The following is a 27403-nucleotide window of genomic DNA, read 5'->3' on the forward strand; positions in this document are numbered from 1 at the left end:
CCCGGTTTTAAACCTTTTGGGCTGATATGTCCGCCATCAGCATGAACTGTACGAGTCACTGACAAGTAACAACCCAAACATTCCTAAACATTCCACTTGTAAAGAAGCTTTTCCGCTTCTCTTCGTACGTGTGCGTATCCAAACCCCGCCTAACACACCGCCAACCTTTGTGCAACAGTACAAAATCCCAATAGCATCCTATGAACCTGTACATGAAATCCTAGATGATCTATTGGAAAATGGCATAATTCGTCCCTGCAACAGCACATACTCAGCGACCCTCTGGCCGGTGCTAAAACCAAATAGCAAGTGGCGCCTGACATTTGACTATCGCAAGCTCAACCAGCAGGTGCCAGATGGCCCATGACTCAACTGGGACAGGAGCTTCCAAAGTCAGGAACACCAATTATTTTTCTTCCATAGACATAGCATCAGGGTTCTGGACTGTGCCTGTCCACCCTGATGAGCAGCACAAGCTAGCTTTCACCTTCGCAAACAGGCAGTATACTTTCACTCTGGGCCCCTTCGGTTATGCCAACTCACCTGCCGAAATCAACATCTTCTTGAACAAGGCATGTCCCAATGCTCGTAGTCGTGGCCCCATCATCTACGTGGATGACATTCTTTTGCAGAGCTCAACTCTGGACTCCCCCATAGAAGAAATGGACCATGTGCTCAGACAGCTGACTGCAGCTGGAGCAAAAGTCTCCCTACATAAGTGCCACTGGTGTAAAACTAAGGTTCCCCTGGTCAGACCTCCAAATCAACTGGGTAGGACCCCTAACAAAGTCAACAAGGGGCAACAAGTACTTTCTTACCGTCACCTGCGCATTCACCAAATAGGTGGAAGCCCATCCAACCCCAAATGACACAGCACAAACTATGACCTACCTACTAATGAACCACATTTTCTCACGGTTCGGCCTCCCAAGTCATGTCAACTCAGATAAAGGCACACACTTTACTGCAGAGGTCATGCAGAAACTATGGCAACTGCTGGGTGTGAAAGCAAATCTCCACATCAGCTACCACCCCCTGTCCTCTGGCGCTCAACCAGAGAGACAGGGACGTGATGCTCCCTTTAGTTCTTATGGCTATCAGAGCTACTAACAATTCAAAGTAAATTGATTGTTGATTCAATTTAATGCCATCCAATTGAATTACTAGTCACCTCAGGGGTGTTTAACAACAGACTTAATTGTATATCTAATCATGTGTATTCTTCTTGCCAGGATGACCTGGCTCCTGACTCTCCTGACCCTCTGCCTTGTGACTAATGCTGTCCTTCCTGAGATAACAGAGCCAGGGCTGAACTCTGGGATTGTTCTTGAACAACCAGGGGCTGCTGATCGGCAATTGCCTTCTACACACACAGAGTATTTGTCAGACTAAACCCCCTCGAAGTATGTCGGAGAAATTTGCGGACCACGGCCGAACTCCCTAGCTGGGCAGGACTAAAATGGAATCAAGAAGTGACCAAACACGCTGAAGCAGATGCAACTCACATGCTGCAGCAGCTGCAGAAATTCACTGAGTGGGGTAAGTCGGCGACCTAAGCGGTTTATCGACAGACTCCCGACTATGGCTGCGGTCGTGGGCCCTTTTTGGCTTGGCACTATCCTCAGTCAACGCTGTCAGCCTGTTTATGGTTAAACGTCAAATGGGTGAATTGCAGGCCGAAATTCCAGTCCTTAAAGCACAGGTTGACCACGGTAGGACAGTCACTGAAAGGTGGTGTGGTTTTGGCGGCCTGTTTTACTTTTAGTTTTAGTCTAGTCTTTGTGTCAAGCTGTCATTTTAGTTTTTATTAGTGTTAGTCACGGTTATATTCGTTTTAGTCTAGTCAAGTTTCAGTCGACTAAAAAAGTCTGAGCTTTTTAGTCTTATATTAGTCAGAATTGTCCATGGCTATTTTTGTCTAGTTTAAGTCAACGAAAACTTAATACATTTCAGTCTAGTTAGTCAAAGAAAATGTTATACTAGTCTCTTTTTAGTAATGCAATTATGTTTAATCAATATATTAAAAGTACCTAGTAGTATTGACGAAACCAACATTTTCTTTTAGCCAAACCCATGCAAATATCTTTTGTTTACATGCATGTACGGGTCGAGAATAAGTTATCCAAAGTCATGTTGATGCCAAATTCAGAATCAGAATCAGAATCAGAATCAGAATCAGAAAACCTTTAATGTCCCGCGGACGGGGAAATTCTTTTGTTACAGCAGCAACAGAGTATGACAAAATAAGATAAAAAATAGCAAAAATAAACAAAGTTAAATTTAAAAAAGAAAGAAATGGAAAATAGACATATATACATATTGACATGATATAGTGCAGTTGTTCTTGTTTTGTTTGTTTTGTAATAATGTGATATGGAGTGAATAAATATGATTAAATAAGTCCAAATAGTGCAAAAAGCAGAAGTGACCTTGGTACAGTCATATTGCACAGTGCAGGGTACAGGATGAGGTCAGTAGTCTATTGGGAGCAGTGCTGATTGTAAAGTCTGACAGCAGCAGGAAGGAACGACCTGCGGTACCTCTCCTTCGCACACTAAGTGCATACTCACACTGTCCTTCTGGCCGGGGCCAAAACCGGTTTTTCAGCTAAAGCCTAGTGCCTTTAAGCAGTGTGAGTGCACCCGCTCCGCGCATACCTGCGGCCAGCGGGCCGTCAACGGCCCGCTTGAAAGAGGTGGGCTTTAGCGGAGCCATTTGCACATGTACGAGCATGAGCGTGCGCACGTCTACGAGCACGAGCACGAGCCCTACGGCAGTAGCGTTATGTCCGCCTGTTCGGACATGTAAATAGAAGGACGGACCATGTGCGGACATTTAACAACAACAACAATGGCGGTGAAAGGTTCACGTTGATGTGACGCGGAGTGTTTACTGCAGATTTGGTCGGATGAAAATATTCAAAAACAGTCGACAAGACGCACAAAAACTCCTGTGGAAAGATTTGTAAACAAAGCCACACACACGCGATCAATGCGTGTGACGTGTTACGGCGTGATGGCGTATGGACAGCAAGAAGCATTGGCCGGCCCTGGCAGTGTGAGTACAAATGGGGCTGGGGCGCGGGGGGGAGAGGGAGGGGGGACAAGTACCCTAAAGCCCCGGTCGCGGTCTGGAAGGACAGTGTGAGTACGCCCTTAGGGTGTATCAGTCTGTTGCTGAAGGAGCTGCCCAGTGCTGTTAGAGTGACCTGCAGGGGGTGGGACTCCTGTACCAGCAGGGATGACAGCTTGTACAGCATCCTGCTCTCTCCCACCACCTGCACTGAGTCCACAGGGCGTCCCAGGATGGAGCCGGCCTTCTTGATAAGTTTATCACGTCTCCTCCTGTCTGCTGCCGACATGCTGCTGCTCCAGCAGCCTACTCCATAGAAAATGGCTGATGCCACCACAGAGTCATAGAAGGAGGTCAGGAGTGCCCCTTGCACTCCAAAGGACCTGAGTTTCCTCAGAAGGTACAGTCTGCTCTGACCTTTCTTATATGTTGCTGCAGTGTGGTCAGACCAGTCCAGTTTATTGTTCAGGTGAACTCCCAGGTACTTGTAAGTACCATCTCAATGTCCATTCCCCGGATGTTCACCTGTGCGCAGGGTTGTTTGTGCCTGCGGAAATCCACCACCAGCTTTTTGGTCTTCCTGGCGTTGAGCTGGAGGTGGTTCCGCCGGCACCAGTCCACAAAGTCCTGAATAAGTTCCCTGTAGGCTCCATCGTCACCGCCCCTGATCAGGCCGACAATAGCAGAGTCGTCAGTGAACTTTTGTAGATGGCAGTGAGGGGATTGGTGGTAGAAGTCTGCGGTGTACAGGGTGAACAGGAAAGGAGCCAGGACTGTTCCCTGTGGGGCCCCCGTACTGCAGATAATTGTGTCCGACAAGTAGTCCCGAGTCCTCACATACTGTGGCTGGTTAGTAAGGTAATCCAGGATCCAGGATGTGAGGTGCTGGTTCACCCCTGCCAGCTCCAGCTTGTCCCCCAGAAGTGCAGGCTGGATGGTGTTAAAGAGTGTCTGATCAAACCTGTTGAAAAACAGGTTCATGTTGTTCACCCACGTCTGATCCCCCTCAGCCTGGGAGCCTGGTGTCCTCTGCCCTGAGATAGTTTTTAGGCTTTTCCAGACTCCACTGACGTTTCTCTGCTGCAGCTGGTTTTCCATCTTCCTCCTGTAGCTGTTCTTCCCTTCTCTGATCTTCTTCCTCAGCTCCCTCTGCACAGCCTTCAGCTCCTCCTTGTTGCCTGACCTAAAGGCCTTCTTTTTCTCCTTAAGAAGGGCCTTTATGTCAGGATTAATCCAGGGCTTGCTGTTGGAAAAACACTGTACAGTCTTGGTGGGTACAGTGTTATCAACACAAAAGTTTATGTAGTCCGTTATGCAGTCTGTTTAAGCTGTCGATGTCCTCCCCATGAGAAACACACAGTTCTTCCCACACAGTTGAGTCAAAGCAGTCCCTCAGAGCCTCCTCAGACTCCTTAGTCCATGCTGTGCGGACTTCCACTGGTTGCCCGTTTACGAGGGGCTTGTACACAGGCAGGAGATGCACCAGGTTGTGGTCAGATCTTCCCAGGGGAGGGAGGGGGGATGAGTTGTATGCCTCCTTGATGTTGGCGTACAATAAATCCAGCGTTTTATTGTCTCTGGTGTGGCAGGTGACATACTGTGTGAATGTGGGCAAAGTAGAGAACAGAGATGCATGATTAAAGTCCAGAGAGATGAGGAAGAGGGCCTGTGGGTGCTGTGTCTGCAGTGAGCTTGAGACTGAATGAAGAACATCACAAGATGCATCAGCGTTAGCAGAGGGGGGGATGTACACAGCGAACACAATCACCTGTGTGAACTCCCTCGGGAGGTAGTACGGCCTCATGCTAACAGCTAACAGTTTCGATGTCCCTATTGCAGACTTGCTCTATAACAGTGATGTGCCCAGAGTTGCACCATCTGTCATTAACAAACACAGCCAGCCCCCCTCCTTTCCTCTTACCGCTCTCTGCCATCCTGTCTGCCTGCCGTAATTGAAACCCATCCAGGTTAGCGTCCGTGTCGGGGGTCAGCTCCGTTAGCCACGTCTCAGTGAGCACTATGATGCTGCACTCGCGGTAGTCCCTCTGATGCCGGGTCAGCGCCGTTAGCTCGTCCATCTTGTTGGGAAGAGATCTTACATTCCCCATGATGACAGACGGGAGGACGGGTCTGTAACGTGTCCTCCTGCGACGGCGAGCGGCTCCGGAACGGCACCGGCGTCTCCTCCTCCTCAGCTCGCGGGGAACATCAGGCCGCTTGTGCGGCTGCACCGCAGCGCTACTGAGGGCCAACAGCTAATCCCTACTGTAAACAACAGGGCTGCGTACAGGCTCCCCGGACACAACGGAAAAAGTTGAAAATATAAGTATTGAGACCAGAACAAAGTACGCGAGTTTGGTCTCCATACTGCCCAAGAGAGAGCTCAAAAGAGTGTTAATAAGGAATATTTAAAAAAAGTGCAAAAGAAATATAAAAAGAGGAAAAAGCTCAAAAATGAGCGAGAGTTGCTGTAACAGGCTGCCACTCACGCAGTGCCATCTTAACTTAATTCAGTTCAATGTAATTGCTATGTGAATAACAAAACTAGTGAAAGAATTTGGCCAACAAGGGATGCCTAGTACACTTACAGAGTGAGTCAGTCAGGTAGGAACTAAAAACCCACTTTACACTCACACACGTTAACCAACGTTACACTCTCACAAACAAATATACATACACACGCTAGTCACACACATTTGTTCTTAGCTCCAGTGGCTAACATCTAAAGCTAGCGTTAAGATTCAATACGTTAACCGTTGCCTCATGAGTTGGCATGTCACATGAGCTTTCTAAAACAGAAAGTGTCTTTACTTTAACGTCTTGACTTACCTAAATTTCATTATGGAATGCCTTGAGATGTCTCTTAATATTTGTGGTGTTTTTTCCTGTGATTTTGTGGCCACATTTCTCCCCATCTTTTTCCACAACACATTACATTTTCATTCCCAGGTCAATGTAATAAAAGTTTGTCCAAATGTCGTTTCTCCCAAAGACAATCCCCAGCTGGCCGGCCATTGGTCCCTTTCTCGGTGTCACACTTACACTTACTAATTTTTCTTTCTTAGTTGTCATTAATGTAACCCACAGCAGCTGCATCTTCTGAATCTAAATGGTGTCGCGTGTGGGGATTGAGGAAGTGACGTCGCCTAGCCCCAGATGCGAGACACAGGAAACAGAAAAACTGCAAAATAATAATAATAATAATAACGTGACTAAATGAGACGGAACAACGTTATTTCGCCTTGTCTTGGTCAACGAAAATGAAGAGACATTTTAGCATAGTTTTTATTTTGTAAACCACATTTAGTCTCGTTTTTATTCGTCAACAACATTGCATTACATATTTAATCATAGTTACCATCATACGACCAGCATTTAGGTTGCGTCTCGTCTAGTTTTCCTCATGTGATAAAGGTTCGTTGACGACAATATTTTGTCATAATTTTCGTTGACGAAAGCAACACTACTGAAAGGAATCATCCTCGTGGTGAATACTCATAGCAAGGCCCTTAACAAAACCATTTGTGCCCTAAACTCTCTCCTATCAGTTGTTGTGGTTGATTATGCTCACACTCAACTAGTTACCCTGCTGTTGGATGACATGTTGCGAGACATAGGAGCGTCTGTGGATAGGTTAGCAATGGGTAAGATTAACCCCAAACCTCATTCCCCTTTCTCTGGTGCAGGACACTATGGCAACCACCACTAGGGATGTAGTCCCCCCTCTACAGGCCCAGTTAGCATATTCGCTAGGTAGCGCCATTCCCATTTATGTCAATCCAGAACAGAGCACTCTCTGTTCTGGATTCATCATCAACCATCCTATCATTCCTGCAGAGAACACTTACCGACTGAAAGACGTGGTGAATGTGGGACTCGCATGTTAAAGTGCAGACTCCGCCACTCTTTGCCTACCATGATAACAAACCTGGACTGTATTTGGCCCCAAATTTGAAGATGTGCACCCTTACGCAGGACATCCATTACCTTTGTGCCAGTAAGCCCTTCATACGGAACAACACAGATGGAATCTGTGGACTAAAAGCCATGAATACCAATTCTCGTTGTCCTACAATCGTTACACCCAGATCCCGAATCACCACGACTCAGGCTGAGATTGTAGGAGGACGTTGGTTGGTTAATACACCAGTGAGGGTAGCTACTCTGACCTATGATCAGAATGACACCACCACTCGCATAGCTCTACCTGACCAGTATTATGGATCAGCATACCAAAGAACGCCATCCTACATATTGATGACATGGCAGTACTACTTAGACTCTGACCAATACAAGAGTGAGATTGAGGTCTCTGAATTCTTCAGTAAACATACTCTAGAACTCGACCCAGAGACTATTAAACAAGTCACTACGAAGGGACTAGGACCATTGATCTGAGTCCGCTAGATTTAAATTTGAATTTGAATGTGATTAAAGAAATCACCTCCAAAAGAAGGACCCTATCCAGCCCATCATGCATGCCTGGTCAATCCCTGACTCAGTGCTTGCAGTTGCTGTAGTGTTGCCATGGCTTTCTTCTACCTCAAACGCACCCTACAATGCAAGCTCAACTAGTGTAATAGTGGGTTAGCAAAGATACTTCGACGCAGAGGGGCAGAATCAAATTGTCCCCCCACCGGACTCCGTGTAATGGAGGAAGGGAGTGATGAATCACATTCAATTTTTGTCCAAAAAGACAATTATTACCTGTGTTCCTCTATCTTTTCTTATTCCCCTTTCTACCTTTGTTAAAAGTATTACACCAACACTTAACCATGAGCTGTGCCGCCTCCATGACGGCGGGCAGAGCTCCCCAACGATGACCAGCGCAGCTTTTCCACAAGGACCTGTAGGACTTCTCGAGCCAAAGGTTTCCTACCCCTTTGGTCGACAACAGGGGGAACTGTAGGAAAAAGTCTCTGTGTGAACCTCTCCCATTTTTTTTTGCCATCTATTAACTCACACATGAAAGCAAAGTGAGACGAGGAGTTTTTAGTACCTTTTTCCCCTGTGTAGGATTAAACAAAAGTGTATTCCAGGATCCCTCCAGGTGTGTAAATCAACCAGACGCCCTATTCACATCTGACCGCTAATTAAACTTAAAGACTGTCCCTTTCCAAGGAGGCAAAGCGACCCCCAGTAGAAGGACTGGGTAATGACAAGGAAAAATACTTTTAATTAAGGAAAAAATTCAAAAGGACTCCTGGTAAATTGAAAAACAGTTAAGTTCCCTGTTTTATCACAACTGGCTTCTCAAAGACGCTCTCCTAAAATTGTAACTGTTCATGAGTTAGTATTATCTGTGTTCATGATTATATGTTCATGTAGTTTTCGGAACCACAAAGTCTCTGTTTAGTTCCTGAATATTAGGTTTCTAAATAATGCTTCTTTTTCCTCAGTAAAGCTATCTGTTAAACTGCATTTCTAAAGATTTGGGTTAAATTGGATATGAGAAAGATTAATAATCTAAAATCACCTTTGATAGAACGCTGGATCTTATTCCGCCCCGAAAGACGATCCGTCCCGAGACACACCTCCGTGCCTCTGTGATAAAAGAACAAGCTAAGGCAACCAGCACTCACTTCTAGCTCTTAACTTCACTTCTACTTTTCAAAACTCTCCTCCTCTTTTATTTTTCTCTGTTTGCTGCATCTCTTTGTTTTACTCCCCGGGAGTGCTTTCTTTTAATTTTGACTTTATCTTTTTTTTTTGTTCAACTTTGTTGCTCAAAAATTCGCAAGAAACATTATTTTAATATTTTTTTAGTTTTTTTTATTTATCTATTTTTTTTTTGTGCAACTTTACAAGTGTTTTTATGCTATTTTTTAAATCTCCTTTTTAACCATAGTTAAGCCACTTCAGTGCATCTGTCTTTCTGGCAGGTTGTATTGAATTTTGCGTGATACCAACTCAACAGAATGCAGTCAGAACGTTTTTTTGATGACAAAAGAAACCCAGACTTCAAAGCCACCTGAAGGGCCGTTAACCGTGGAGCCGTGATGCTACAGCAGTTCGGCTATTCCAGTTGCTGCTGTCCGACAGTCCACCCGTACACAGACGAACTGTAGAGCTGACAACACCGAGCCTCGGTGATCCAAGGATCCAGCTGCTCTCTCTCTCTCTGTGAGACACTTAGGCGACTGTAAGACTGCATCACAAAGTAAGGAATGGCAATTTTACGACAGCTTCTGGTTAATAATGTTGTTGGTAATTAGGTTCTGATCAAAGTTCTGTTGATATGTTAATTAGAGCCAGTCTAAGTCCGCCAGTAACGTTTTTAAGCTACCGTTTGAGTTACTTAAGCTTGTTATATCCGACTTTAAACCATTTATCTATTGTTTAATTCAGTACTGTGTAATTCTGTATTATTCTTTTAAGTTCATTAAATAAATGTTTATAACTTCACGTCATTGCGAGAATCTTCCCTTCTGTGCAGAGTTGATGGTCACTGTTATGATACGAACAGATTTAAGACAAGACTGATAAATTTAGTTAACATATTACATTAAATCGCTAAAGGTATTCTTCTACATTAACAGGTATTAAACAAAATATGTGTAGATTTCCTACATATTATGGTGCCTTTCAGGTGAGGCGTTTCACACCATCCTCTCTGTAAGAACAGAACTATTATTGTCGGAATATCAGCGGGTATCCTTTCCCTTCTCCATGAATAACGACTCTATGTTTCTTGTTGAATGTAAGCATATGATTGAGCAACTGCGTATTTCGCTTGTCTGGTAAAGCCGCCTGCTGTACCATATTTCTGTACTGCGACTGTAACACTCCATCACGAAGTAAGGAATGACAATTTTACTACAGCTTCTGGTTAATAACATTGGTGGTAATTAGGTTGTGATTGAAGTTCTGTTGATAGGTTAATTAGAACCAGTTTAAGTCAGCCAGTAACGTTTTTAAAACCAGCCCGTTAGGTTTGAACTACTCTGGTCCTACGCTTGTTATATCTGCCTTTACCCACCCCTTGTTTAATTCAGTTCGGTATTATTCTTAAAGGAATTAAATAAGTTTTCACGCCATTGTGAGAATCTTCCCTTCTGTGCAGAGTTGATGGTCACGGTTACAGTAGGAACTAACAGTTTCGAGACAAGACTGATCAATTTAGTTAATACATTACATTTAATTGCTAAAGGTATTCTTCTACATCACCAGGTATTAAACCTTCACCTAAGTTTAATGAATATCCTGTATAAAAAGGTGTGGTGCCTGCGATTATCGAGGTACGATATCAGTTCTGTGTTGCAGGGTTCTGATAACCCCAAGCTTGTGTTCCATTGGGTGGTTAGCGTTAAACGGTAGATATTGGTCTGTGTGAGTGGGTTTTCTGTATACCCCAATGTGGAGGCTCCTGTCATTCTCTATATGGACGTCAAAGTCTAAGAAAGGCGAACTATTATCCTTGACTTCTTCTCTGGTGAACTAACTAACTAACTCCTCAGGCCTGGACTCTGCTGTCCATTTACAGCTCAAGGAGAAAGCCCCCTCATTTGAGGGCAATAATGTCCACATCTTGGAAAGAGAGGACTTATGGCTTTAAAGAGGAGTAAAAGAAGCCATCTACGTAAAACTAGAGAAACCATGCCTAATCAGAGGAGGAGGTCTAAGACACCACTCATCTCCAATTAACAACTTTTCATCCCTTCCCAGGAGATTCAACAATCTAACCTCCAAGAACAACTGTTCACAAAAACTCCTGTGACTCCAACGACTGTCGTTATAACCCAGTAGAGCAATCGAAACCAATATCCCACCAACAACTGTCACTCCAACAACTGTCGTTGGCACTTGGGGCACAAAGGGTTCCAGTGACATCATCGGCCTTGTGAATGCCCTCACTAGAGGTTAAATACCTGGATCTCCACACCAGACATTTGGACAAGTCCCAGCCTGATCAGATGCAGAAATGAACTGATGAAGCCTCTTGGGTGAGAGGTGAGACATCTTCCTAGAAAAACAACCAAGTCCAGTTGCTTTTGACTTAAATTTCTTTGAGTAGGAAGAGCAAAAAGCATCACTAGACAACAGCAGTGTATTGAGTCTCCATTGTGGAGTTCCTGCCGAAGGGGAATCAAGTCTGAAATCCTGCTTGTTATAGGGAAGGTTTTCTTTGCCACTGTACTCAATCGGGGAATTGTTGGGTCTATGTAAATCATAAATAAGTCATAGAGTGTGGTCTATACCTACTCTGTAAAGAGTCCTGTGATAACCTTTGTTATGATTTGGTACTATAAATAAAAATGAATTGAATTTAATTGAAATCTGGCTGTCATCAAAATTAGGACTGTAGACACAGACTAATGTAACAGGTAAATGAAACAGTCTGCCCGAGACCATGATGAGAGTCCATTACAGTCGGGTACTATGCTTTCTGGTATGAATTAAATCGTTTTAGAAATCAAAATAGTTTCCCCTCTGGCCTTTGAGTCAAACACTGAGTGAAATACCTGTCCTACCCACGGTCGTCTGAGTCTTGTATGTTAATTTATCTTAAGGTGGGTTTCTTGGTGGAAGACAATATCAGCACTGAGGAGTGCACAATTTGTGACGACGCCCCTAGATGCCAGTCTGATTAGAAATCCCTGATGCCTTATCAGAACTGGACACCTCTCTCTCTCCCTCTCTGTTATTTGGCCCAGCTATGAACGGGCCCCCTCCCACTTTACTCTCATGATCCTTTGACCCTTTGAGAGGAAGTCAAACTCATTGATTGAGGGCTTTCTGAACCAGGTAGTGAACAAAATGACATCAATGTTGATAAATGAAGAACCATGTAAGACTAATTTGTGTGTGACCAACAGACATTGTCAAAAAGTAAATGTATCTGTTAACTAATGGAGAAAAGACTTTCTCAAGAGACTCTCGACTCTCCAACTCAATTCCCCCAACATTCCTTTCACAGGAAGCACAGCTCCTCACAGATAAGAAGAAGAAGAGACTAAATTTTTATTAAAGCAGCAAGCGGCAATGAACGAGCCCTTGCACCAGTCACACGTCGGGGGAGCCGGCCGGAGCCGGGCGGGCGTGGCCATGCCTTTACGCGACAGCTGGACACCAGGCGGAGGGCACAGGGCAGCTGGCCATCTATCAAAACTCTTGCAGCGTTTCCCCTGTCCCCTGTGTGGCGCTAGAAAGCATGTACTAAACATGCTTTGTGTTGCTCTGTATCAGATGTAGAACGCACATTAAAAGTTTCTCATATCAGGCTGACTTGCTATTGCCAGTAGGTGGTGCTGTGGCTGTTGGTCCCTATCTGCATGTGGTTGTCTTCTGGCCTGGACTCTCATCAAGTCTGTGAACTTTCATGTAAATAGGATGATGTTTGTCATTTTTCATCCTGCCAATAGGGGGTGCTAGAACTATTGAGATGTAAGTGTGGTCAGTACATGACTATTGTCATTCATGAGAAATTTGATGCAGATTGAATATTGTATGCCCAAGTTACAACATTTTCCTATTATATGGCAAAAGGCCTAAGTTTGACAACAAAGTACGGTGACAGTGAGCAAAAAAATAGAAAATGTATCGTTTGAACAGACATGTCTTTAGATGATACTGGCTGATTTTGAGGTTGATCGTGTTAAATCCCTAGGAGTTCATCAAGTATGACACATGCAAAAGTGCAAAAATGGGCATAAAATTCAAATTGGCCAACTTCCTGTTGACTTTAGTACATCGCTCCAAGAGGCTTTTTTGTATGTCTCGGTTAGTTATATATGCCTACCAGTTTTCAGAATTTTATGTCAATCCTGGGGGACGGGCTGTAATTTAAGGCTCGCAAGCAGGGGTCGCTATCACTAAGAGTCAATATTGAGATGTAGGTGTGTCCAGGCTGGGACCCATGTCATGTATGTGAAATTTGGTGAAAAATGGACAATGTATGGTCAGCTTAAAACAACTTTCTCTTGTTTAACGATAGCACCAATTTTGGCACCACGCCACGCCCACGCATTTGAAGTCAATCAGGTTAAATCTCTAGGAGGAGTTTGTTACATTTTTAAGACATGTAAAAACATTTGACTTCCTGTCGCCAGCAGAGGTGTTTTGACTGTGAGTCAATATTAAGATGTGGTTGTGTTCAGGGCGGGACTCTTGTGAATCGTGAGAAGTCTGTAAGAGATTAGACCATTTATGGTGAAGTTAGAACAACTTCCTGTTATCATGAGAGCCGTAACTTTGGCGCCCTGCATCATCCACACAGTAAATAAAAACGCAAACGCTGAGTATCTTTTGATCAGACCTCTGTTTAGGTGATACTGCCTGATTTTGAAGTCAATTGTGTTGATTGTCTAGGAGGAGTTTGCTCTTTGTTTTTTTACCCAGACGGGTTAAGTCCATTTAATAAATGGGTAACAAGCGCTTTTTTCACTAGACACCATGATATGCATTGTGTGACCAAATAGACGAAAGAAGGTACCTTTTGGGTCAGCAAAGGATTTACTGTGTCTGTTTGTTTCTCATATGCAGTATTGTGTTCTTTGTGTGTCTCTCTATCTCTACCTGCTGGTGCCTGTGTGTGTGTGTGTGTGTGTGTGTGTGTGTGTAGTAAAGACTGAAGGACAGATCCGTGAATAGGAACTTTGTTGACCCTAAGGTCTTATCAACGGCGGTCCCTCCTCTGCCCTCTTATCCTCTGCTCTAGAAAAAGGGAGAAAAGAGAATAACATATGCCCACTCTAATGAAGCAACCCTTCCATATATTCAATACTAGTTCAACCTTAACATAAAACCTTCTAAACTGATTGATACAGCTAAAACAAAGATATGGGGTCGGCACAATGCTAACGTGATGAAGACGTGGCTCTAAACCCAAATCTCCATGATCACAAACTACGGAGAATCTTATGTAGATCAATTAAAATTTTGGGTCACAGAGTGCGATTTTCCCGATACATGCAGTTTTAGTCTCAGACAATTAGAAACTCTAAAAACCACCCTCAGGCAGAAGGAGAAAGATGATAGGGAAGGGAAAAAGAGCAGAAGGGGCAGGAGAAGGAGCCTTTCGAAGATGATTGGGATGCCTACGACAGCTGGTTGCAGGATGCCATTGAGGGACAAGAGACAGCAGATAGCCCCCAACCCCCCAATGTCTGAAACTAGATGCGGCCTTTGACCTCGACTCGGCTCATCCAGCTAGACCAGTTCCCCAACCACCCAATCAAGCGCCAGACCCGCCACAGCCTGCCGACATGCATCAGGCCAGCCCCTCCCACACCAGGAGCAAACCCCATACAACATGGAGCAACACCCCTCTCCCCAGAACCAAACCCCTTTCATCCAGGAACCCATGGTGGAGGTGGCGGATGGAGCAAAAGGGGTACAATTGCTCCACAGACCTTGGACATTTGCAGACATGAAAGAAGTCGCTGCCCTGTTCCCCAAAGTCAGAGACGGGGGGGCAAAGATATGCAGCTAAACTTTTGACCTTCTGCCAACATTTCTGGCCAACAACTCAGGAGCTACTCAGGCTACTGGTGGGCCAGATGGAAATGGCCTGGGGCCAGGTGACGAACGGCTAACCAGACGCGGACTTGAAAATGGTAAACCTCACCTGGACCCATGCAGATAACCACGCCATCAACCAGCTCGCTGCTCTCATCACAGACATATTTCACCTCAGAACGGATGTGACAGAACTGTCCTCCTGCAAGAAGAAGGAAGGCGAGGTGGTGTCTGAATATTTTACCAGGCTGACTCAACTGCACGACACCCACAGCGGCATCCCACGACCCGCAGTGATAGGACATGATCAGCCCATCTCTGCATGGGAGGCTCATCTACGCAAACGTTTTATCAATGGACAAAGACCAGAAATCAGAGAAATGGTAAAAGATGTGTGTCAGTTGGCAGACCAGAAGGCTCAAAGCAATCCACCTTCACGCCTTTCATGCAAAAACAGTCGCTGCCAGCAAAATGGAGCAGACGGAGGCCAGACTATATGCAGACAACAGTGCTAACAGACAGAGACATGAACGGCCCCTGTCACGACAATATGAGTAATATAAAGTAAAATATGAATAACTTTGCATTCAGACAAAAAGAAGGCCCAGCGAGACCAAACAGGGGCAGCTGGGACGAAGCGGACAACTGAAACAGGGGACGCGGATAAAACAAAGGCCACAAACTAGGGTCCGGAGAACAAAAAATTGCCCACACTAACACTTACTGTTGCAAACACACCCCTCACCTTTTTGGTAGATTCAGGAGCAACAGAGTCTGTTATATGGCACACAAAGCTAAAAACAACACCTAAAAGGAGTGGTAGATGTGTAAAAACTATTGGGGTCTTGGGCACTGCTGTGACAGAACAATACACTGTTCCACTGAGATGTGTGGACAAGTTGAAGGGCATGTTTTAAACACTCTTTTCTTCTGTCAAAACTGTGCCCGATAAACCTCATGGGTCGAGATCTTATGTGTGTTTTAGGCATCACACACGCTGACATAATACAGCCCACAGATCTGTATTGCCCCATACATGTATCTTTGGGGGAAGACAAATACTTTGAACAGACATTATTTGGACAGAACAGCTTATGTGATAAACTACAACTGCATTATCTGTATTGGGACAACGCACGATGTGTGATCTCTGTGTGCCTGTCTGACAATTCGTTCCAAGGGCCGCAGTTCCCGCATGTTTCTTTGATCAAAGGAGGAAAAACGCAAAGCTTGGAACCTTGGCTGAAAGAGTGCATTGCTGCAACTGATTGGGGACAAATGGACAACCCCAATGCTGAGTATCACAAAGGTTTAAAGGTGTAACGAGTAAAAAGCACCCCACATCAGCCGCCCCCCCGAGGCCCCTGCCATGCCACAGGAGAACCGGGCATGGAGCCCCGGCTCACCTTAACCTTCAGCCAATACAGTCCGGCCCATCCCTGGCCTGAATATTATCTAATGATGTCATTATCGTGATTATTGTAGTGAGAAAAAAATATGTAAATATATATATATATAACAAAAAAATAATAAAGGAATTCTAATTATAATAGTGATAAAATAAAATAAATAATAATAAATAAAAAAAAAAAAAAAGAAGAGATTATAGTTATAATGATTAATTCATAGATGAGTGAGTTAAGACGCTATATAATGATGGGATGATAAATAAGGTAAGACATTTTGATTATGATGATGGTATAGTAATGATACTAATAAAAATAAGTTAATAGACAAATCTATAATAATAAATAGACAAATAAATAGATCAGGAAAGCTGGGTCTGTCTGACGTTCCTGCCTGTAATAGGGAAGGTTTTCGTTGCCACCGTACTCTACAGGGGGATTGTTGGGTCTATGTTTATCATAAATAAGTCATAGAGTGTGGTCTTTACCTAGTTTGTAAAGTGTCCTGAGATAACTTTTGTTATGATTTGGCACTATAAATAAAATTGAATTGAATTGAATTGAATTGATGATCAATTTGTAGATGATTGTGTTAAGAAACTATACAAAGATGGTACAATAAATAAGTAAGGTAAGAAGCTTTAGTTATGATTAGGATATGGTGATAATAATACTAATTATAGTAACAACAATAATAATATTTATAATCCTAATGTTCAGTCAAAAGCATGTTCGCACTAATGATATTGATAAATATTATCAGCAAATGTGAGTAACAATAATCATTCTCACAGTCATAGTAGTAATTAAAGTAGTCATGATATTGTATAATAACAATGTCATTATCGTGGTTATTATTAAGAGGAATAATAATCATAATAATAACTGAATAATAATAATGTTAATAATAAATTAAACTAATGAATAAATAAGAAACTATAGTTATGATAATGATATCTGGCATACAGTTTTAACAGATACAGATACTACACATCATCACACACTCCTGGATATAGTGACAGGCCTATTATTAAAACACAAATTATTTCAGGAATTAGACAGAGACTTAGCACTTCTGAAACCACATAAACATGATGAAACATCCAACTTTAACTGTTTTTCCAAACATCTACACAAAGTTCTGTTGCTTAGATTTTATTAATGAAAGTCCATCTGCCTCCAAGAGACAGCTCCTCCAGTTCGATGTGCGGTCTGATTTGACGTTGATTTAGGTTAAAAGAGGGTCCGAGGTTGTAAACCACACCTTATCTCTTATCGAAACAAGCATACAAATGTCTTATCTACAGTTGTCTTCCTGCGACGCTGAGCAGACAACCAGACACAAAAACTCCTTAAACAGCACTTCCTCATGGAGGTCCTACAGTGCTATACAAATAAACTTGCCTTGCCTTGCCCTACTATATTTTTACCTTTTGTCACACAAATTTCAATTGTCAGCTTTAGACCTATTTTGTTCAGTCTCATACTTGATCTTATTGTCAATGGACTGGGCCACTCCTCCTCCACCTTCGTTTCTCCTGTTAACACAAATAAGCTTATATCCATTCAGGAAAAAATCTGTGCCTTTGTCTTCATTAATCAATGTTTCCGACTGACTTTATCTGAGTATTTCAAAACACAGGCAGGGTGGATCACTGTGATCCCTACCTGGCCGGATACGGATTTCCCAATCTCAAGTCTCCGCCTCCGGGATCTGAAACATGGTGGACTACTTCATGAAAGGAGTAGCAGAGAGCCGACTTTCACGTCAAAAGTGTAAGTTAACCGTCGTCTATTGTGTAGCGGTTTTAATACCATACGAACGGCAACCAACACATCATGCAAGCCAACTATTTGAATTGTCACCTTATTAAAAGCAGGCCGTGGCGATCTCTAATTGAGACGCGGCCGTGCTAACGGGAGCTAACGCGGCTCCATTGACTTGTGTGTTAAGCAGCTAGCGGGCTATCATTAGCGGCTATCATTAGCGTCACGTCATTTGCAACACGGCAGATTTACAGTATAAGCAGGCTGCGTTGTGTACAGACCTGCTCAGTGCTTAGAAAACACAACGCAACACAGTTTGAGTATTAACTACAAGGTTTGTTCAGAAGGTTCAGAATGCTACAGTAGCCTAATGCTGGTGATGATATCATGTTTTTGTGTAGGCTACATAAACACAATTTGGGATTGTGGATTAAGATACTCATACACCTTCTACCTTCAGAGTCCACTCACAGCCATGGACCACTCAGCTACAACAGGGTGAGTGCTGGAAATCCTTGAAAATGCTTTAATTGTATTGATACATTTAAGACTTTCAAGTAATTGGAGTTTGAATAAAGTGCTTGAAACTGCTTAAATTTGTAATGGCATTACTTTCATGGTATTGGTCAGTGACACAATTAGAAACATTTCTTCTTCCTAATTCCTCTCCAACATTGGTGAGAGCTTGTTTTTTTTTGCATTTCACTACACTGTTTTTAAACCTTGGTTTTAGCTTTGCATGTGACCAATAAACTTATCTATCTACCACATCAGGCACGGGGGCGAGAGCCAGAGCCAGCGCCAGCGCCAGAGCGACGGCGACGGAAGAGGCATGCCGGGGATGAGGAAGCCTATGAGAGGCTCCTCAAAATGGAGACCGAAAGGGCAGTCAAACAGACTGAACTGGCCAAACGGCAAATTAAGCTGACGCTGCTTCAGCAAAAAGAGACAGAATTAACAATCAAGCTGTTAGAGAAACAGCTTGACATTTGAAATAGCATGGTCCTTAGTGGTCACATTATTTTTTGTTGGAATAAAACTTTGTTTGGACCCTGCATTCCTTTGTCTTTCTCTGTTTTGGTACATGCAAGTTACAATGTTTGGTGAACTAGAATTTGAGAAATAATTGTAATTTTATTTACAGCAGTTTTACAGTGTGGTCAAAAATTTTACTATGCTTTACATTTTTTGATATTACTTAAATTACTTGTTAGAAGTACAACACTAACACTTAAGTGTAACAAACATCTTGAGTAACAATATCTAGGAGAAGTATGCGCTGAGAGTTTGTCAATCCAAGTCAAATCCACCTCTGAGGTGGGATTCAAATGATCCTGAAATTTTGGTATCAAGTTGATCCAGATATCTGACTTAACTTTTGAAATACCCAAATCAGCCTTTTATCTGGATTCAGGGGAGGATTGGATTACCAGAGCTGAAACCCTGATCTTCAGGGCCCAGTATTTCAAACGTGATCTGACAGGATTATCCTGGTCGGATTGGATTAAATCTAGATCTGATCTGAAAACTGGGTATTTCAACACAGATCAGGAGAATCCTGATCCTGAAGATCAGGGTTTCAGCTCTGGTAATCCAATCCTCCCCTGAATCCAGATAAAAGGCTGATTTGGGTATTTCAAAAGTTAAGTCAGATATCTGGATCAACTTGATACCAAAATTTCAGGATCATTTGAATCCCACCTCAGAGGTGGATTTGACTTGGATTGACAAACTCTCAGCGCATACTTCTCCTAGATATTGTTACTCAAGATGTTTGTTACACTTAAGTGTTAGTGTTGTACTTCTAACAAGTAATTTAAGTAATATCAAAAAATGTAAAGCATAGTAAAATTTTTGACCACACTGTAAAACTGCTGTAAATAAAATTACAATTATTTCTCAAATTCTAGTTCACCAAACATTGTAACTTGCATGTACCAAAACAGAGAAAGACAAAGGAATGCAGGGTCCAAACAAAGTTTTATTCCAACAAAAAATAATGTGACCACTAAGGACCATGCTATTTCAAATGTCAAGCTGTTTCTCTAACAGCTTGATTGTTAATTCTGTCTCTTTTTGCTGAAGCAGCGTCAGCTTAATTTGCCGTTTGGCCAGTTCAGTCTGTTTGACTGCCCTTTCGGTCTCCATTTTGAGGAGCCTCTCATAGGCTTCCTCATCCCCGGCATGCCTCTTCCGTCGCCGTCGCTCTGGCGCTGGCGCTGGCTCTGGCTCTCGCCCCCGTGCCTGATGTGGTAGATAGATAAGTTTATTGGTCACATGCAAAGCTAAAACCAAGGTTTAAAAACAGTGTAGTGAAATGCAAAAAAAAAACAAGCTCTCACCAATGTTGGAGAGGAATTAGGAAGAAGAAATGTTTCTAATTGTGTCACTGACCAATACCATGAAAGTAATGCCATTACAAATTTAAGCAGTTTCAAGCACTTTATTCAAACTCCAATTACTTGAAAGTCTTAAATGTATCAATACAATTAAAGCATTTTCAAGGATTTCCAGCACTCACCCTGTTGTAGCTGAGTGGTCCATGGCTGTGAGTGGACTCTGAAGGTAGAAGGTGTATGAGTATCTTAATCCACAATCCCAAATTGTGTTTATGTAGCCTACACAAAAACATGATATCATCACCAGCATTAGGCTACTGTAGCATTCTGAACCTTCTGAACAAACCTTGTAGTTAATACTCAAACTGTGTTGCGTTGTGTTTTCTAAGCACTGAGCAGGTCTGTACACAACGCAGCCTGCTTATACTGTAAATCTGCCGTGTTGCAAATGACGTGACGCTAATGATAGCCGCTAATGATAGCCCGCTAGCTGCTTAACACACAAGTCAATGGAGCCGCGTTAGCTCCCGTTAGCACGGCCGCGTCTCAATTAGAGATCGCCACGGCCTGCTTTTAATAAGGTGACAATTCAAATAGTTGGCTTGCATGATGTGTTGGTTGCCGTTCGTATGGTATTAAAACCGCTACACAATAGACGACGGTTAACTTACACTTTTGACGTGAAAGTCGGCTCTCTGCTACTCCTTTCATGAAGTAGTCCACCATGTTTCAGATCCCGGAGGCGGAGACTTGAGATTGGGAAATCCGTATCCGGCCAGGTAGGGATCACGGTGATCCACCCTGCCTGTGTTTTGAAATACTCAGATAAAGTCAGCAGGATCACCGTGATCCATGACTGAGAAAAGGAGGATTTCATTATCCGGATTATTCTGATCCAGATTACAAATTTTGAAATACTGGGCCCTGGATCAGGATTCTCCTGATCTGTGTTGAAATACCCAGTTTTCAGATCAGATCTAGATTTAATCCAATCCGACCAGGATAATCCTGTCAGATCACGTTTGAAATACTGGGCCCTGGAATATCAACATAACAGGCTAATGTTGGTTCCTCTGTTGCACCTATAATCCAAGTAATTACATTGTACAGTTCAAGTGGCACAATAGATTTGGCTTCGGACACATTTAAATCATCTGATGTGGGTGGCCACGGGCACGTCATACCGGGAGAGTCACACAGTAGCCGCTTCAATATCAGAGCTGCACTATAAAGTGTACTTGTGTCCTCAGTAGTTTGCAGACATGTTCTTGCCATGTGTTTACTGTCACTTTCAGCTTGGCTTACCTCAGTCGACTCTGTCGTTTGTGTGTCTGATGGATGAGGAAACCTATCTATCAGCGTATCTGCAGACACTGTCTCAACAAAAACCAGTTCACAGATGTTGCGCTTGCCGGGGCAGTGAAATACCAGCTTGGGAAAGTCCAGGGTCAACCTTCTCTACAATTGACAACATAGGAAAACAGGAAAAGAAAAGCACAAGGGTGTATATATTTTCGTACCAAACAAACAAATTTAGTATAAATATGCTATCAAAGCCTTTTTGTGAATGATTTATTATTATTTAATCATAAAAAACTTTCATGGCTGCCAAAGAAGGTTGTGGTTGTTCAATTACCTGTAGTTAGAATCATCATGACCTTCATGTTCTTTCTCGATATTTAAAAACATTCTTTGTAGCTGGTTCATTTTCAGCACCTCTTGATTTACAATTATGCTTTGACGGATGATCCTCTCGCAGAATTTTTTGTAGCTGGCATCATAAGTTTGTTCATATCTAAAAAGAAAACACAAACACACACGCACACACACACACACACACACACACACACACACACACACACACTTAATATGTTTCAAGAGGTGTGCAGTCAAGATTGTATCTACATACAACAGACACTTTACAGCCTATACAAGTGCATCTAAAAAAATGTATATCATGGAAAAGTCCATTCAAAAAGTGAAATATTCATATATTGGATATTATTTTCACAAATATTCTAGAATATTCTAGAATATGAAAGAATTAAAATCCTCGCAAATTACAAATAATTAGTTGATAATGCAAAATCATAACTCACACGTCTTTCTCTGATGTCCCAGTAACTTTTGCAGTAGTCTTTGTCAGGAACCTGGTGTACTTTCTGTAACAGGACTTGCGGTACCGCACCTCCATGGCCACACAGGCCTTGTCTTGAATATGCAAAAGAATGCTGCTGTCTTGTGGTGCCCTGGCAGCTTTCATCGACTGACCTAAAATAAAGGATATTAAATGGTTTGTATGTTCATGTAAATGCTATGTGAACTGTGTGTGTGTATTAGTTTACCTGCTGTTAACATTTCAGCCTGTGACAGATGGTCCTTCTGGCATTTGCCTCCCACATTGATGGTCTTGTCCTTCTTCTAACAAATTATGTACAGGGCAGGGAGCACAGGGCCAGCAGAAACTATTGGCAGGTCTCTCTTGGATCAAAGTTTTTTTCGCGGAGAGTCAGTCATCGTCAGAAGACTCGCCCCTGTGTGCGTCTTGAACTTCAGCCAACCATATGGCCCATTTCTCAGCAAAATAGAAGGCCTTTTGTCAATAAAACGCTGGTAGCAAGTCGGTTGAAACCCAGCGTCCTCGGTAACATTTTTATATCCAATATCTATACCGTGTTTAAATGTCTCCGCTAGTTTTTGACTCTCACCATGCAGGCAAAGCCACTGTTTGACGCAGTTTCTGTAAGTATCCCACCTTTGGAGGGTTAAATCCTTTACCTCTTCATTCGTCAAAGACGTGAGATGCATATAGCATATTTAATCATCCTTTTTTCGCACTTTTTTAACATGTTTAGGAGCATTTTCCTCGTCATCGCTACTTGTTGTTGACTCCGCCATCTTGGATTTGCATTGCTACCTGATTGGTCTTATGTGAAGCAAAAACCTCACCACTAGGAACGAAAATATTTCTACGCCAAGCAAGAAATAGTCCCAACTCTAATCACTCATTAAAAAAATACTGCAGGATATCACAAGGAAAACTTTTTTCAAGTTCAAAACCAATATATCTTCTCAAAGAAGAAAAAAATATTTAGTGCCCAGACTTGGGAACGGGATGAAACGAAAAACGGGTTCACCTTATGGCCTACATCTCATGATTGTTAAAAAGCTAAATTTATGGAGTAAAAGAGAGATGTTGATGATGCAAGACTATGTTGTCATAGTAACTGTAGTAATGAGAAGGCCCACAAGGTGGCACAGTTGGTGGAGAGAACCTGAATACATTCTGCAGATCAAAGAAGTGAAGGCTGTTGAGTTTCAGGGCCAGACTACTGTGATGTGTGTTGTGTACCCTGCCTCCTTTCCTACTGCAAAGTTACAGTTAAAACGTTAATACTGAGATACCATGACTCCCGTGTGATTTATTACATAAATGGCAACGGAGTCTTTTCAGCGGATTACCTCGTGGGAAAGCGCACAAATGCATGACTTGGACTGTTGGCTGCAACAACAAAAAAGCGGGAAAAATGGCGGTAGCTATGGTCGGAAGTACTGCGACAACCTGGCTCAGACATGGGAGGATTATTGCGAGATTCTCCAATGTTTTTGCGAGGCAGTAGGTTTATGTTTGAATTATTTTTATTTTGCACCTTGACCCTGGCTACTCCCAAAACATTAACTGTGTGTCCTGTAAACGTTTTTAGTCTGACTCTGCATGGCTGTAGTTCTGGTACGTCTTTCCCCCATAGAGTTTTGTACACAGAATGAACAAGATAACTGATGATGGTCAACAGAAAGCTATTTTGGGCAGTCAGACTTACGGCCTAATGAGGAATCTGGTCAGCCCCGCTAAACCGGGAGACAAGTCATTTGATGAGCTTGTGAAGCTGCTAAAGGACCATTTCAACCCCAAACCCAGCGAGTTGTGCAGCATTATAGACTATGGAGAAAAGTTATCAGAGATGTTTCGTGACAGACTGGTGTGTGCAATCGGTGACGACCATATACAGCCTCAGCTGTCGTCAGAGCCGGATTTGACCTTCGACAAGGCACTGAAGCTGGCTCAAGCCATAAAGACAACCGGTAAGGATGTGAGAGACTTGCAGTCACTGGGGTCTGCTGCCCCGCACAAGAGGATGCCCCAGGCCGTGCATAAAATGGCGGCAAGGCAGAGCTCTGGTAAGAACCAGTAGAAGTCTTGCTACAGGTGTGGGAGTGAGCAGCATAGGGCTGGGGATTGTAGGTTTGCAAATAAAACCTGTCACAAGTGTGGTAAAACTGGTCATATTCAGAAAGTGTGGAGATCTAAAGGCTCAGCTAATGTAGCGAAAGCTAAAGGGGGTGGAGCAAAACAGTCAAACAAATGGGCTAAACCTCAGGGAGCTAACTATGTTAGACAAGGAGTACAAGAAACAGATGAGACAGGCACAGATGAGGTCATGTTTACACTGTACAAACTAGATGTGTTGGAGATTCCGACAGAAGAGCAGTTTGTAGAGACATCAAACGTCAATGACAGACATACGGTTTGAAGTTGACTCAGGCTGTGGGGTGACAGTAATGAATCACTCTGTGTACAAAACTCTATGGGGGAAAGACGTACCAGATCTACAGCCATGCAGAGTCAGACAAAAAACGTATAAAGGACACACAGTTAATGTTTTGGGAGCAGCCAGGGTAAAGGTGCAGAATAAAAACAATTCAAACATAAACCTACTGTAAGCCTCAAAAAAAATATTGGAGAATCTCACAATAATCCTACCACGTCTGAGTCCGGTTATCGAACGGCACAGTACTTCCGAACATAGCTACCGCCATTTTTCCTGTTAGCTTTTTTTTTTGTTGCAGCCACTTAACAGTCCAACTCATGCATTTGTGCAATTTCCCACGAGGTAATCCACTGAAAAGACTTTATCCTCATTGCCATTTATGTAGTAAGTCACACGGGAGTCATGGTATCTCAGTATTAACGTTTTAACTGTAACTTCGCAGTAGGAAAGGAGGCGGTGGTAGTAGTGACAAGAACAGGCCCTAGTTTATTCACCACATCAGGGAGGAGACCTTACAGGAGGTACTCGGAGAACATGCAGGTGTCTTCAAAAAGGAGCTGGGGAGATTTAATGGCCCCCCAGCTAAGATATATGCAGACAAGGAAGCAACTCCCAGGTTTTTTAAAGCCAGATCTGTCCCATATGCAATGAGGGGAAGGGTGGAGCCAGAATTAGACCGTCTCATGGTCCAGGACATAGTGGAACCTGTTAAGTATACCGAGTGGGCAGTGCCTATAGTCCCTGTCCTTAAACCAGATGACTCAGTTAGGCTGCGCAGGGACTACAAACTGACAGTTAATCTAGTGTCAAAACTAGAGCAGTATCCTATGCCCAGGATTGAGGATTTGTTTGCCAGCCTGTCAGGTGTACAGATGTTCACAAAATTAGATCTAAGTCACGCATATCACCAAATCACCTTGGATGAAGACGCAAAAAAGTATGTGACCATCAACACACATAAAGGCTTGTTCACATACAGTGTTATTTGGAGTATCTTCAAGCCTGGCAATCTTTCAACAGACAATGGAGGGACTGCTGCAGGGCATCCCTCATGTGACAATATTCTTGGACGATATCCTTATTACAGGAAAAAATTTCCAGGAACATCTCCAGACACTGACCAAAGTGTTGCAGCGGCTAAAGGATGTCGGTCTCAGGCTCAGGAGGAGCAAGTGTTCATTTATGAATTGTTTCTAGGTCACAAGATGGATGCAACTGGACTACACCCAGTCCATGAAAAGGTGCAAGCAATCCAGGAGGCACTTACACCTTCAAACGTGACAGAGCTGAAGGCTTATCTTGGACCGTCAAACTATATTATAACAAGAGTCTGTCCACTCTTCTTGCCCCGCTGCACAAACTGCTGCAAAAAGACACAACGTGGTAGTGGAAAGGAACAGAAGGCTGCATTTGAAAAGTCAAAAGAGATGATGCAGTCAGCGTAGGTGCTTGTGCATTATGACCCAGAGAAGGACAATGTGCTAGCATGTGATGCATCACCGTACGGAGTAGGTGCAGTTTTGTCACATTTTATGGCATATGGAACTGAAAGACTAATAGGATTCACATCATGAACACTTAATACAGCAGAAAAAAAACTATTCACAACTGGACAAGGAAGGACTAGCAGTCATATTTGGAATAAAATGCTTCCACAAGTACATTTACGGACAGAAATTCACTATAGTGACAGATCACAAGCCGTTGCTGTCTCTTTTTAGTGAGATGCGGGCAGTGCCACAAATGGCATCTTCAAGGATCCAGCAGTGGGCCGTCACCATGAGAGCCTATGAATACACAATAGTGTATAAAGAGGGGAAGTATCACAACAATGCAGATGCCCTGGGATTGGTGGTGCCACAGCCAGGCCAAGACAGTTTTGAGACAGCTTCATCAATGCCACCCAGGGATGTCCAGAATGAAAGCGCTGGCCAAGAGTTATGTGTGGTGACCAAAGCTGGACAAAGAAGTAGAGGATACAGTCAAAGCCTGCACAGTATGTCAAGAGCACCAAAATGTTACGGCCCCAGCCCCTTTACACCTGTGGGAGTGGCCTGATAAGCCCTGGAGCCGTATCCATGTGGATTATGCGGGACCATTCATGAGAAAGATTTTTTGTGTTTGTGCTCATAGATGTGCATTCCAAGTGGATGGATGTGTATCCCGTGAACTCGGATACTTTAGCTACAACCATCGAGTGCCTGCGCATCAGTTTTAGCAACCATACTCCGACTCCGACTGCCAGAGTTGTTGGTGTCGGATAATAGTACTTGTTTTGTAAGCAGAGAGTTCAAGGATTCTTTTTTTGACAAAAATGGTGTTCGCCATGTAACCTCTGCACCCTACCATGCCTCTAGTAATGGGTTAGCAGAGAGAGGTGTACAGAAATCTAAAAGAATGATGAAAAAATGTAAGGGAGGCACACTGATGGAATAGGTGGCCAGAGTGTTATTTGGCTACCGGGTAACCCCTCAGACTACAACAGGTGTATCACGAGCAGAACTACTTTAAGGGAGAAAGCTGCATAGCACACTGGATATAATCCATCCAGATCTGAAAAGGAAAGTGCTGAAGAAACAAGAACAACAACAAGAGATCATGACACCAAGGCAAAAGCACGCTGGTTCAAAGTGTGAAACTCAGTGCGGACCCGGAACGTCAGTTTTGGCCCCAAGTGGATCCTGGGAAGAATAGAATCAGTGACAGGACCTGTATCCTATAAAGTGATGCTTGGTGATGGGAGTGTGGTCAGGAGACACGTAGACCAGATTCTGATGCATCAACAGACATCAGAGAAGATCACAGAGAGACA

The 27403-nt window shown here is 43.2% G+C and overlaps 2 long non-coding RNA genes across 2 annotated transcripts; one reads left to right on the forward strand and one right to left on the reverse strand.

Moving 5' to 3' along the window:
* Positions 1-17591: 17591 nt before the first annotated feature.
* LOC310965048 lies at positions 17592-18759 on the forward strand. The gene is made up of 3 exons (XR_014593771.1): positions 17592-17711; positions 18163-18200; positions 18477-18759. It is a non-coding gene; the product is annotated as an uncharacterized lncRNA (long non-coding RNA).
* Positions 18760-19663: 904 nt separating this feature from the next.
* Positions 19664-20781, reverse strand: LOC310965049. The gene is made up of 3 exons (XR_014593772.1): positions 20713-20781; positions 20224-20261; positions 19664-19946 (listed from the first exon to the last, which is right to left on the reverse strand). It is a non-coding gene; the product is annotated as an uncharacterized lncRNA (long non-coding RNA).
* Between the last annotated feature and the right edge of the window lie 6622 nt (positions 20782-27403).

Source organism: Echiichthys vipera (assembly GCF_963691815.1).
Source record: "Echiichthys vipera genome assembly, chromosome: X".
Taxonomy (NCBI): Eukaryota; Metazoa; Chordata; class Actinopteri; order Perciformes; family Trachinidae; genus Echiichthys; species Echiichthys vipera.